Genomic DNA, 12,886 nt, shown 5'->3' on the forward strand with positions numbered 1-12,886 from the left:
TGCAAAGTATCTGTGAAGTTGCAACAATGTAGCCAGAAGGTAATGTTGCGGTGACCAAATGACAACTTTATGGCGAAGTTGCTGCAACATCATGTGTTAGCTGGGTTCTCGTTCGTCCTCTGCAAACTACAGGTGTTTCGGAAGAGAGCCATTGAATAAGCGATGTCAAGCAATTTCTGTAACACTTTTTGTGACATTCAGCTAAAATCTCCTCATTTAATGTAAGTTCCTTCGGACAAGGCCTACGTTCTATACGTAGAGTTGTCCTCCATCTCAGTTGCAACAGTTTTCTAATTTTGAAGGTTCTAAAATATGACGATATGCTTCACTGAATCCTTCTCGTTTTCTTTCATTTTTCCAACTAACTTTTCCATTGAAACTAGCCATTTATGATGGATTACACACTCGACATTCTGAAATGTCCTGCACGATCAAGGCCAAATTAAGTTATCACGCAGCCACTGTGTCAGCAGCATGAGTGCTGACGGTGACGGTGCGTTTCTGATGTCAGATTATTATGTAGGCTAGCCTACTAGACTGTTCTCACGTTGCAGCGCTTTACTTAAATGAAGTAGCATTAATCAATATGAGGGGCAGAGGGGGATAAATGTTGTCCCCCTCCCGGCGATGAAAATAAGTAAGCAGAGTGGAGGATATCAAGACCAGGGGCCTATTGCACAAAACTAGGATAAGGGATTAAGCTGGGATATCTTGGTTATCCTGGCTCAATTTATCCGTGATCCAGTTGCACAAAAGCGGGATAGGGGGCAGCAGGATATGTTATGGTATAAGTTACCATGGCGATTTATTCTGTGGAGCTAGCCTGCTCCAGACCAGGCTAAATTCCAGGATGGGTCCCACCGGTAGCCACTCATTATCTCTGCAAATCAGTTGTGATTAAACTTCTCCACGACTCTTAGTTTAGTCGTTCAATTTAGCCTTTCAATTTATTCTTTCAATTAAGGCCATAGCCCTTATTTTTCATCATGTGAACAAGGATGAACTCAATTAACTGCTGAAAACCATAGTTGGCAGACTGTGCACTCATCCTTGTTAGTGTTCAAGGATTCCCCAGTGAGAGACAAGCACACACACACACACACACACACACACACACACACACACACACACACAAACACTCTATATTACACAGTAATAGTTAAGTGAGGCAATTACAGCATTCAAAGAAGCAAACCTCTCTCTCCCTCTGGTTACATCAAAAGGCGTGGGTTTTTGAACATTCTAACATAAGATTCTGTTCCGCAACATTTCAAGGTTCTAAAATTGTTGAATTCAATGAACCCAGATATTCTTTAGAACACTTATTTTCCAACACACCCCTTTATGGGTTAAAAACCAAGACAAGCCATGCAATAAAACGTAATGCAGAGAACAGATAAAATCTTAATTGTTCTGCAGAGAAGTCTGATTAAATTGTTTCAGTGAAGTGTATGCCTAAATGTCCCCATTTTGATTTTTTTGCTTCAAAGTGCTAATGGAAATATTACTGATCAATGTGTGACCAACTTCATTATTGAGCTTTGTGTTGGACTTGTTGTGTTGGACTTGCAGTGTTTATATGGAATGATTCAGGGCATCAGTGTTAGCACTGGTTAGCACGCAGATCTTCTCAATGGTAATTGAGGGTGGGTCTGGAAAAAGTTTATTGACTTACAACTTCCAGCAGGGGCGTAACTAGCAGTGAAATTAAACTTAAAGGTATCCCCACCATTTGGGGAAATACGCTCATTTTCTACCTCCGCTCGACTGTTGAGTTTTACCTTTCTCCAGTTCTTACCATCCAGCCATTCTCTGACTCTGGCCATACCACTTTTAGCTCCAGCCTAGCATAGATCATTGAATTGGATTAGACCATTAGCATCTCGCCCGCTAGCATCACGCTTAAAAGTGACTAAGATTTCTGGTAATTCTCCTATTTAAAACTTGTCTCTTCTCAAGTTAGAAAGTGTAATAAGACTAACAGACGAGGAAACGTGGCGATTTTCTAGGCTGATTTGACATGTAACTATACTCTCATTCAGGTGTAACAATCCAGTCACTAACCAATTTGTCTGCTGCAGCTCAAACTTGTTGCTGGAAGTTATAGCCTATGAGGACTATTTTTAGGTGCTGCGTGATATCATTGTGCTGCTGTGTATGGGGCGCCAAATGTAACATGCCTTATTTCGTGGACAGAATCACTTTCGTGTGACGAAATACATATATTCATTATGAAACCATGTTACATCGTAATGCCTTTTGTCCACGGAATGTACACATTGGTTTGCATTGTGTCCACGAAACACTGAAGAGAGCACATCATTTCGTGGAAGAAATTGACTGGTGGCCTTTTCCTTTCGTGGACATAATGCTGAATGCAGTATTCACTGTCGTAGACGAAATGTTTGGTCAAAAGTAATTCTGTCTACGTAAATACGGAATGCACCTACACGCATCATTCTGTGCATCCTATTTCAATTTCGTCCACAGAAGTATTGTGTTGTGTTACAGAAGGCATTCCGTCCACGCAATAGTAACTTAACAACTTAATGCATAATAGAATCACGTACAATACATTTTGTGAGTCAGCAGTTTACGAAATGAATTATGTGTCACGATAATTTCATTACGTGGACGAAATGCATAACAGAATCATGAAATCAGTTTTGTGACCTGCTGCAATACATTTCGTGAGTCAGCAGTTTACGGAATGAATTATGTTGCAGGATAATTTCATTACGTGGACGAAATGCATAACAGAATCACGAAATCAGTTTTGTGACCTGCTAAAATACATTTCGTGAGTCAGCAGTTTCTGGAATGAATTATGTGTCATGATAATTCCATTATGTGGACGAAATGCATAACAGAATCACAAAATCAGTTTTGTGACCTGCTAAAATACATTTCGTGAGTCAGCAGTTTGCGGAATGAATTAGCCAGTGGGTAGCCTAGGCTACCATTTAGAAGTGGCCACTTCAATCGCGCCTCCCGTTAGTCAGAGCTCCGTGAAACAAAGGAAAGCCCTTTATTTGGACGGGGAAGTAGGCATAGGATTAGGCCTATTATGCGCGCACTCCAGCGAGACGATACTGTATAAACTGGGCCTACTGTTAGGCCTACAACAAGTCGCGATTTATCAGGCTATCCAATCGCTATACTGTTTTCATTAACATTACAGGAATCCACTTCATTCATTGTTTTAAATATCGTTGCTTAGCCCACGAGTTTGTCAGTTTAACTTGCACAGACACGCATGGACTTTGAATGAGCACTCACAGCCTACCACTACCACCTCGGCTAATATTATGCCTCTATATTTGATGAATTAAGAAGTAGGCCTATGAATTGATCAGGGAAACATTTCGTTTTTTTTTTCTTTCGGTCCACGGTTCCAGCAGTTGTGCCGCAAAATTAACAGACAGAAGCACCGGGCATAGACCTAATCTAGCCTAAATTCGTGGTCCAGTGGACCAGCAATCTAGGCTACTCTTCGAAGAGGCTCATCGTTTGAAGATCATAGACCATAGATAATTCAGAGAAAGCCTATGCAGTTGCTTTTCGCGGACCTAGGCTAGGTCCAGCATGGCCTGGCACCGGTTTGCGGATTGCCAATCACACTGCCGTTGCAAAGCCTCTGAATGCAGCCAGCTGTCCCGTTTACCTTAAGCTGCCACCTCGTGGCGAAAAGTTGCAATACATTTCACGCAGCTCTGTGAATAACGGGAGGCGCGAGTGCCACTTCTAAATGGGACCCACTGGCTAATTCATTCCGCAAACTGCTGACTCACAAAATGTATTTTAGCAGGTTACAAAATTGATTTCGTGATTCTCTTATGCATTTTGTCCACGTAATAAAATGATCGTGACACATAATTCATTCCGTAAACTGCTGACTCACGAAATGAATTGTAGCAGGTCACAAAGCTGATTTCGTGATTCTGTTATACATTTCGTCCACGTAATGAAATTATCCTGACACATAATTCATTTCGTAAACTGCTGACTCACGAAATGTATTGTAGCAGGTCACAAAACTGATTTCGTGATTCTTTTATGCATTTCGTCCATGTAATGAAATTATCGTGACACATAATTCATTTCGTAAACTGCTGAGTCACGAAATGTATTGTACGTGATTCTATTATGCATTTCGTCCACAGAATGAAAGCATATGTCACTGAATGCATTTCGTCAGTTGTTAAGTTACTATTGCGTGGACGGAATGCCTTCTGTAACACAACACAATAATTCTGTGGACAAAATTGAAATAGGATGCACAGAATGATGCGTGTAGGTGCATTCCGTATTTACATAGACAGAATTACTTTTGACCAAACATTTCGTCTACGACAGTGAAAACTGCATTCAGCATTATGTCCACGAAAGGAAAAGGCCACCAGTCAATTTAGGTCCACCTAAATGATGTACTCTCTTCAGTGTTTCGTGGACACAATGCAAACCAATTTGTGCATTCCGTGGACAAAAGGCGTTACGATGTAACATGGTTTCATAATGAATATATGTATTTCGTCACACGAAAGTCATTCTGTCCACGAAATAAGGCATGTTACATTTGGCGCCCCATAGCTGTGCCCATGGTACGTTCGCAACATTCCTTGATTATTACGCCGGAATGAGAGTGTAGTTCCATGTCATCAGCCTAGAAAATCGCCACGTTTCATTTTCCGTTAGTCTTATTACTAAGAGGGCAAAAATGCTAGTCTTTCTTTCAGGCTAGTTGAGCCATGTGCATAGCAGTTGGGGAAGTGGATTAGGTTAAAGTCTCCGTGTGACCATTTTAAATCTGTGCATTAAAGACATGTCCACAGAATTAATAGGTTTTAATTTAAGGAGTGCCTTGGTTTGGAACATTTTCTTCTATCCTTTTTTTTTCTTTTGACTCTTTTCCCTTGACACCAAAGAACACCTGCCAGAAACAAACAGAGAAGACTACAGTGTTTTAGGACTGAGCCCCTCGTCAACCTTCGTCCCAAGTACCAAAATGAGTTGCGTGACTGCAGCGCACAACAGCACATTAGTGCACATCTGTGGAATAAAAGTCTCCCCTTTTCCATGGTAAGAAAGGGATAGAGTGACAATCTGGGACATGGGCTGCTTCAGCTGAAAACAGCACTGTCTCAAAGGATTGATGGCGCTTGGAGCCGCTTCCACGTCTGCCGATTTTCCCACATGCTGTAACAAATTACACGGAATTGATGCGGCAGAGTGTGTATGCCTGTGTGTGTGTGTGTGTGTGTGAGAGAGAGAGAGAGAGAGTGTATGTGTGTGGGGGGGCCTCAGGTGTGAGTGTATATGTGTGTGTGTATTTGTGTGTCTATGTGCGGGCCTCAGGTGTGAAAACTGATTGGCTGAGACACCTGGGGTCGTCAGGTCGCAGAACTTCCTGTCTGCCTATTACAAACTTAGAAAGGAGAGGGGTAAAAAAAAAGAACTTGCCGCTTCTGACACCAGCCGCATCAACCAGTCAGTCATCACTGTCAGCCTGGGACCCAGGTGGTGGAGAGGGGATTTGCTTGATGAGCGACATGCACATTACGAGGATAGAGTTTTGGATTGGGTTATATTTATAACCCCCAGAGGCCAGCCACTTGAAGAGAGAAAGAGTCTCGTCACTGATGGAGATGCTGGAAGAGGAACAAGCTGCAAGAAGAGTAATTTTTCAGCTGACTTGCTATGAAAATGCCACCCTGTGGGATTATTGGTTTCAGTACACTTCATGTGAAGCTCAAGACATTTAAATAGAAATAGTAAGGTGGTATTTAATGTATCATTTAATTAAGATTTCCAATGGGGCACTTGTTCATGTATTGTTTTATTAGTTTTTAAATGTATTTGTATTCATAAGTTTGAAAATTAATCAAAAATGTACTTTTAAAATGTATGTTTAAATGTTCCATTTTTGTAATTGTGAGTGTGAGTGAGAGGTGACTTGCTATTGTTGATGTACTGCTGAATGTGCGTCACAATTTTTGACAGGCAACGCTTAAGGCAACCTGTCAGTATGTGAACACACATGACACGCACTCTCATGATGACTGATGTGCTGTCTGGCTCTTTGGACATGGCGGGAACACATTTATTACACGCTGGCAATAAGTTGCCATGATGCCCAGTCTCCCATTCATCATTCCCTGACCCACATCCACCTCCGTCTCCTCCTTCCTGGTCTCCGTGGTGTAGGCCTTGAGTGAATGAATAAAGGAGGTCATACATCCAGTGAATATGGCTGCGATGTAACGTGTTCCAGAATGCGATGATGGTATAGTGGGCTTCAGAAAAACTGGTCCGACGTGAAGAAACTAAGTAAAAGTATAAGTATATATACTCTTTTGATCCCGTGAGGGAAATTTGGTCTCTGCATTTATCCCAATCCGTGAATTAGTAAAACACACTCAGCACACAGTGAAGTGAAGCACAGACTAATCCTAACCAGTAGGCCACGGCTGCCCCAAAGCAGGAAGAGTTCGGCGTTCTTCAAACTTGCAAAACATTAATTGGCTGATTCATAATATAACTGATGCAATCTTGTCTACTGCTCTGATGTACTTCAAATTACTACACAAGGCAGATGATCATCATATTTCAGAAGACAAAAACTGTAATTTGGTTTCACTTGAAATATTTGTGACAGGGGCAAAGGCCTGCAGTTGTGTGACTGTTCTTGTTAATTTAGTATTATGGTAGTAGTGGACACTGAGGTGTTTAGTTGGTGTTGTTTTTTTTATTTCCCAGTATTTCCCACACTGAGAGTAAAAATGGGTCATATACTGTCTTACTGAATCTGATGTAGCATGGTGGTAGTGTACTTCAAAAGTACTGGTCCAGTATAAGCCTTGCAAGCCATGCAGCCCTGTAAAAGATAAAAAAAAAATGCATTGGATATCTTTAAGGGTTTTCTTGACTGCTTTTGTATAGTTGCTGTTATGGTGGTCGTGGGCATTGAGGCGTATAAGGGTTGTTTTTTAAGTGAAGGAAGTAAAAGATTGGTTTGTATAGTTTTGTGTTGTCCTGGATTTCCCTTACTGAAAGTAAGTAGTCAGAAGAGAGTAAAAGTGGGTGTTTTTTGAAGTGTAACTGTTTTTACAGTATGCTGAACTACTAATTGTGTTTTGTACTCATAATGACAAGCAACATACCAGTCCAATATGTCTGTATATCTGCAGCTAACGCAACAGTTTATTCTGAAATGTGTATGCTGTAAGTCAATCCTCTGTCAGTGAATATTGTTTATCTATGCTGCAAATGGGCTCCGCTCTCCCTCCCCCTCAATCTCTGATTCTGTGGCCTCGGCATGATTTTCCTGTCCAGGGTGAGTTATGGCAGCCTTTGGTATTTTCAGACCCCATGAGGTCGCACTTTCAATTTGGACCTACCACTGACAGCCTCGTACTTCACAGTCAGAGTTGTGGAGTTTTACGGGAGCGTGACAGGCAGCAGAGCGTTTGCGTTAGTGTTCGTGACTCCTTGCTTTTGAGAGGGGGTGTTTTAGCACCCTGTGCTGTGTGTTGGCGCTGGTTGCTACGATGACTTTTTTGCCGGTCTTATCTTAATCCCATAAAATGTCACCCAGTTGACGTGCCAGGGTATGAGTGTCAATGACACTCATAAATAAACTTGTGAGTCAATGACACTCATAAGTAAACTGAATCCTGCCTAATCAGTAGTGATAGTGAAACATTCACTTGAACAAAGAGTCCTGAGTGTGAGTTTCTTAATTGGATGAAGGCCTTAAGACTATGTAAACAAAATTATCTTTGCAGATGACAAAATCAATTATATTATTTATAATTCAGTCCCCCTCCGCACAATCCAATAATGTTGATTATTTAGCTAACCCTCTGACTGTTGCTCAATAAGGGGCTTTCATCACGTTTTTTTAAAAAGTATTTCAGGGAAAGAAAATGACAACGGCATGGTTTTTGTTTGAGGACCATTGGACAAAAGCCTCCTCAATATTATGACTCTAAAAGCTGCTGGAAGAGATTACTGTTGTAATACTTGCACTATAGCTAAATTAACAGTCTGATTGCAATCATGACAAAAGTTGTTCTGAGAATGAGAAAAAAATCACCCAGGGTTCTTTTCAGTTCAAGTAACTATCTTCAAACATTTCAGCCGCATAAATCAATCAGGAAACTCCCGAAGGTGTTCTCCAAAACAACATTAGTAATTCAGGACCACCACATGGGAATGGACTCCTAGTCTGAACCCCTGCTGTGGCGTCGGTGGAGTCAAGAATGAGTTAGCCAGAGACACAGCACTAAAGCTGAGGATATACTTGGCTGGGGATAGACCATGCAAGCGTTCACGTACGTTTGTGTACACAACCGGCTGCATTGGGAATAGACCTCTGAAGTTCACCTACAAAATGGAACCAAAGCTACCATCTTTGCCCATATAAGGAGATCCGGGTGTTAATTGTAGCTAACTACCTATGGCAAGTTGCATAGTAAGTTAGCTCTGGGGGTAGTAAAGATCAAAGTGTGTCTGTTCATGTACCGAAGATCACAGTATCCACTCGAAGAGTTTAACAGGTGTGATGATTCAAAATCCCCATGTTATTTTCCCATAGGCAAAGATGGTAGCTGATTTTGTAGGCGAACTTCAGAGGTCTATGAAGAGCTATACAGTATCCTCAGCCTAATGCAGCTTTCACATACAGTGCTGTATACCCTGCACTGGCTACCGGTTTCCAAGAAAAATGATGTCACTGTTGTCTCTTACATTGTTGTTGAGAGAAAAGCTGCAAAGTTGCAAAGTTAATAATTGAAAACGGTTTCCCTCAGAGCTTAGGGAACCCTGTGGCAGCCCGAGCAGAACCTTGCACATTGCATATGATTTCAGAGGTCTTCGACTGATTAACTTCCGTGTTTGGAAACCTTGAACATGTTGCCTGAAAAGTTCAGAGTTGATTAAATTGTTCCGCTTGAGTAGCCTGAATTAAATCAGTAGTCGTGGCAAAGCTAAACCCAGACTGGAGACAGGGATGTGTGTGTGTGTGTTTGTGTGTGTCTGCATTTTGATTCAGGATCAGGACACTTTGAGGTGGCATCTGTGGGGAAACTTTTCATGTAGCTTTCTTTATGAATGATCAACAGTTCAGAATGGAAGTTTTCTTCACATTTAATGTTATTTTTTTCTGGCTACTTTGACTGTTAGTGCAGTAGCATCAAAGCTGCCTCTTGGAGTTCAGGTCCAGAGAAACAGAGAGATGTAAAACACTGCACCTTGAAAGTTGTAAAGTAATTGATTAACTCACTCAAGGATGTGAAAGGGAATCAAACTTCTAGTACTTGAGGTTCAGGAAAGTGTTTGAGATGTTTTTTGTAGGCCTCCGCACATAGGCGCCAATGTTGGTGTAGTGCACTCCGCTTTCATCATTCGTTTCCATTAGATGGAAAACCATTTATAGGCCAAGTATACTTGTGTATACAAGGAATTTGGTCTCTGCATTTATCCCATCCGTGAATTAGTCTAACACACAGAGCACACAGTGAGGTAGTGAGTTGAAGCACACACTAACCCGGAGCAGTAAGCTGCCTTGCTGCAGTGGCGCTCGGGGAGCAGTGAGGGGTTAGGTGCCTTGCTCAAGGGCACTTCAGCTGTGGATGTGGGCATGGGAGAGCAGTGCTCAACCACTTCACCCGTCCACATTTTTTTCATACTGATCAGGGATCAAACTAACCCTAGCAACCCTTCGGTTTCAAGCCCGAAGCCCTAACCAGTAGGCTATGACTGCATTGCCTTCAATACAACCCTGCACACCAGTGTCAATCTTTGCTGTTGCTGCCGCCTTGCCGATTATGGCTCAGTTCTATTTTTGTTGGCGCCATTCAATAAAGTCCATTGTTTATCGGATGCTTGTCAGTTAAAGATTGCGGCGGATTCATGTCAACGCCGGTATGCAGAGCGCTTAAAACTATTTCAGAATCAGATTAGGCGGGGCAGCTAATTTCTAATATAATTTCTGCTCCTTGAAAGTAACAGTAATCAATCCATTGAGATTCTGACACATTTGGACAGAGATGGGAAACCCGGCCTCATATTTGTCCCAACCGTTCACTAAACCAGCTGATTCTTATTAGTTCACCTCTCCAGCCAGGTAGGTGAGATAATTAGTGAGATCACTTGTTTTAGATGCACAGGTAGAACCAATACATGGTAGCACTTTCACCTTCTGAAGCCAAGTTTCCCATCACTGCATCTGGGAGTTGATTTGAAAGTGAGAGGGATTTGCAGCAACTGAAGTTTTCAAAGGTGCTTTTCTGTCTTTGAACAGTATACAGTAAGATACATACAGTGTGTCATACAACTTATGTTTATATTCATGGTATTTGGCAGATGCTTTGTAGCCTGGAAAAATCCAAACTCATTCAACTCAACTCAAGAAGTAAATAGAGTCTGGTGACTCATGATTGCAATTAGTTTCCAACACTTGCATCGGGACAGGCACTAACTTTAAAGTCGTTGGTCCAGCCTTATCAATCACATTGATCAGAGATTCTTAACGTTACTTCCTTCTTTGCCTTAACTTTACAAACTGACAATAAACAACATCAACAGTCAGGAAACAATGTATGTGGATCTAGCTTTGCTGGAAATAAATTTCTGCATTTTCCAACTGCATTTTGTTTGCAGGTGTTGCTGCTTCTGTTTATCACAATTAGTTTCAGTTTCGTCTTTCCCTCTCGTCGCTGACTGGCGTGACATTTTTCTCTTCCGGAAACGGTCATGAACTATGCTGTTCCCTGAAAGAAGATCTAGGTGGGCAGGGCTAGGCTAGATGCTTTAGTCTAAAGCGACATATATGCTTAATTAACTTTTGGATGAATACTACCTTTGTGATAAGATAATATCACTGTCAAAGATGACAAAAGAAGGGCTACAACTGAATTTGAGAATAGTGTTGTTAGTTTTTAATGTGGAAACTTGGTATGATATTTGGATTTGGTTTCATGTGAATGTAATTTGACAGCACATCCCCATGGAAAACCCACTGCCATATTAGTCCCTGTCAAAAACAAATCACACCTGCTGCCAAACAGTACCTCAAATCCCTCTGCCAGATAAGCTGTCACTTCCTCTGCCGTACCAGTTTGGTTTTGTTGCCATCTTACACAGACAAAATTATTTCTAAGTTTAGCTGAACTGTTTGGAGGGGTTGGATAAATTGGATGTGTGTGTGTGTGTGTGTGTCACCCCTTAGCACAATCTTTGGCAGAAAGAGGCAGTGCAATCAGATGAATTGGATGCAACCCGAGGCTAAAATTCTCCTCTTGGTTCACAAATTGGTGAGGCTAAATAAACACAATCAGACAACAAATTATGTTTTGTTTTATTTTTTTTTTTTTAATTTCACTCCCCTTGTTTAATGGGGTGTTTCTTCTCCGCATCCCTAATGGGTTTTCTCTCCCCTCGTCCATATCACAAATGAGTGACACAAAGCTCTTTCAGTGGGCAGTTAAATGCAGGGTTATTCTCTGCTCTTAAATGGTTTATCATTTGAGGTTTGTTTGTTTTTTTACTGGCAGTAAGGAAAAAAAGGGACGGCATGTATTCAAAACTAACTGAAAAGAAAGAAAGGAAGGAAACCATGCCGAATGTATTCACATGTGTTTGACAGCCAAGTCCGAATCAGACAAGAGGTTTGGATTTGAGGTTTCGAGGTCGTTTGGCAGGTAACTGTGTGGGTGTGTGTGTGTGCGTGCACCTTTGTACGTTTGTGTCATGCACCAAGTTGGGGACCTGACAAGGACTGTTTGCCCTGCCCAGACCATGTGAGTGACTGTGTCTTAAGAGCCCTCAAGCTCTCAGACCGTGTGTGTGTGTGTGTTTGTGTGTGTGTGTGTGTGTGTGTGTGTGTGTGTGTGTGTGTGCGTGCACGTGTGTACGTGTGTGTTTGTGCGTGTCTGGAGAGCTCTCAGGCTCGTCCCTGAGGACACAGAGACAGGGCTCGGCCTTGCTTGTTATTTTCCATTAGTGGATGGGCAGGGGAGCCTCAGTGGGTAGCTGAAGGGATGGGCTCCGACGGCTCTCTGTCTGTCAGGGGAACATTACGCTTTTACATCCAAGCAACTATAAGTTATTGAATTTGTTTGTGCATTTGTTTGTTTGTTTATTTTGTAAGAAAGGGCTTAGTTAGCTAGCTGTCTGTCTGTCTGTCAGGGAAACATTGCGCTTTGACATCCAAGCAATTATTAAATCTGCTCGTTTGTTTGTTTGTTTATTTGTTTGTAAGGGACTGTGTACAATATTAAAGCAATACCAAAGAGTTTTTTATACCTTAAAATAATGTTTCCAAAATCGTTTCAGTGGTTCATCAACTCGTAACAGGGTGAACGGCACTTCTGCATTCGCTTCGCAGCCTTCTATCGGCTATAACCGCACTATGTAAGTTTGCCAGATCGGGTAGCGGATCTGTAGTTCGATGGAATGAGACATAAGAAACTACAAATTTGACTTGCATCTGATGTCGCAATACATCGTACTTTTATAAGTCATGCAAAATATTCAACCTTGTCTGTGGATATTGTTATTTGCAAAGCCGGTGCTGGATAAACAAATAGCATGCGTGCGACAGAGGGAAAGTTCTTTGGTGTTGCTTTAAAAACAAATGTTACCATTTCATGCATTTTACGAGTTGGCCTCAGGCTGTCAGTTATCTGCAATCCCCTAATTAAAACATCCACACTGTGACAAGGGGAACTCTTTGTGCAATTTTCTATTCTCGCATCAGAACTTAATTTTCAGTCCAATAGTCATTTTTATAAGGTTCCTTAAACTAGCAGCTCTTTGAATGTAGAATTGTCATAACTTTTATGCAGTCCTCTTTGAGAAAGCGTCTTTAAATGTTCCGCAGAGT

Source organism: Alosa alosa, chromosome 17, assembly GCF_017589495.1.
Source record: "Alosa alosa isolate M-15738 ecotype Scorff River chromosome 17, AALO_Geno_1.1, whole genome shotgun sequence".
Lineage (NCBI taxonomy): Eukaryota > Metazoa > Chordata > Actinopteri > Clupeiformes > Clupeidae > Alosa > Alosa alosa.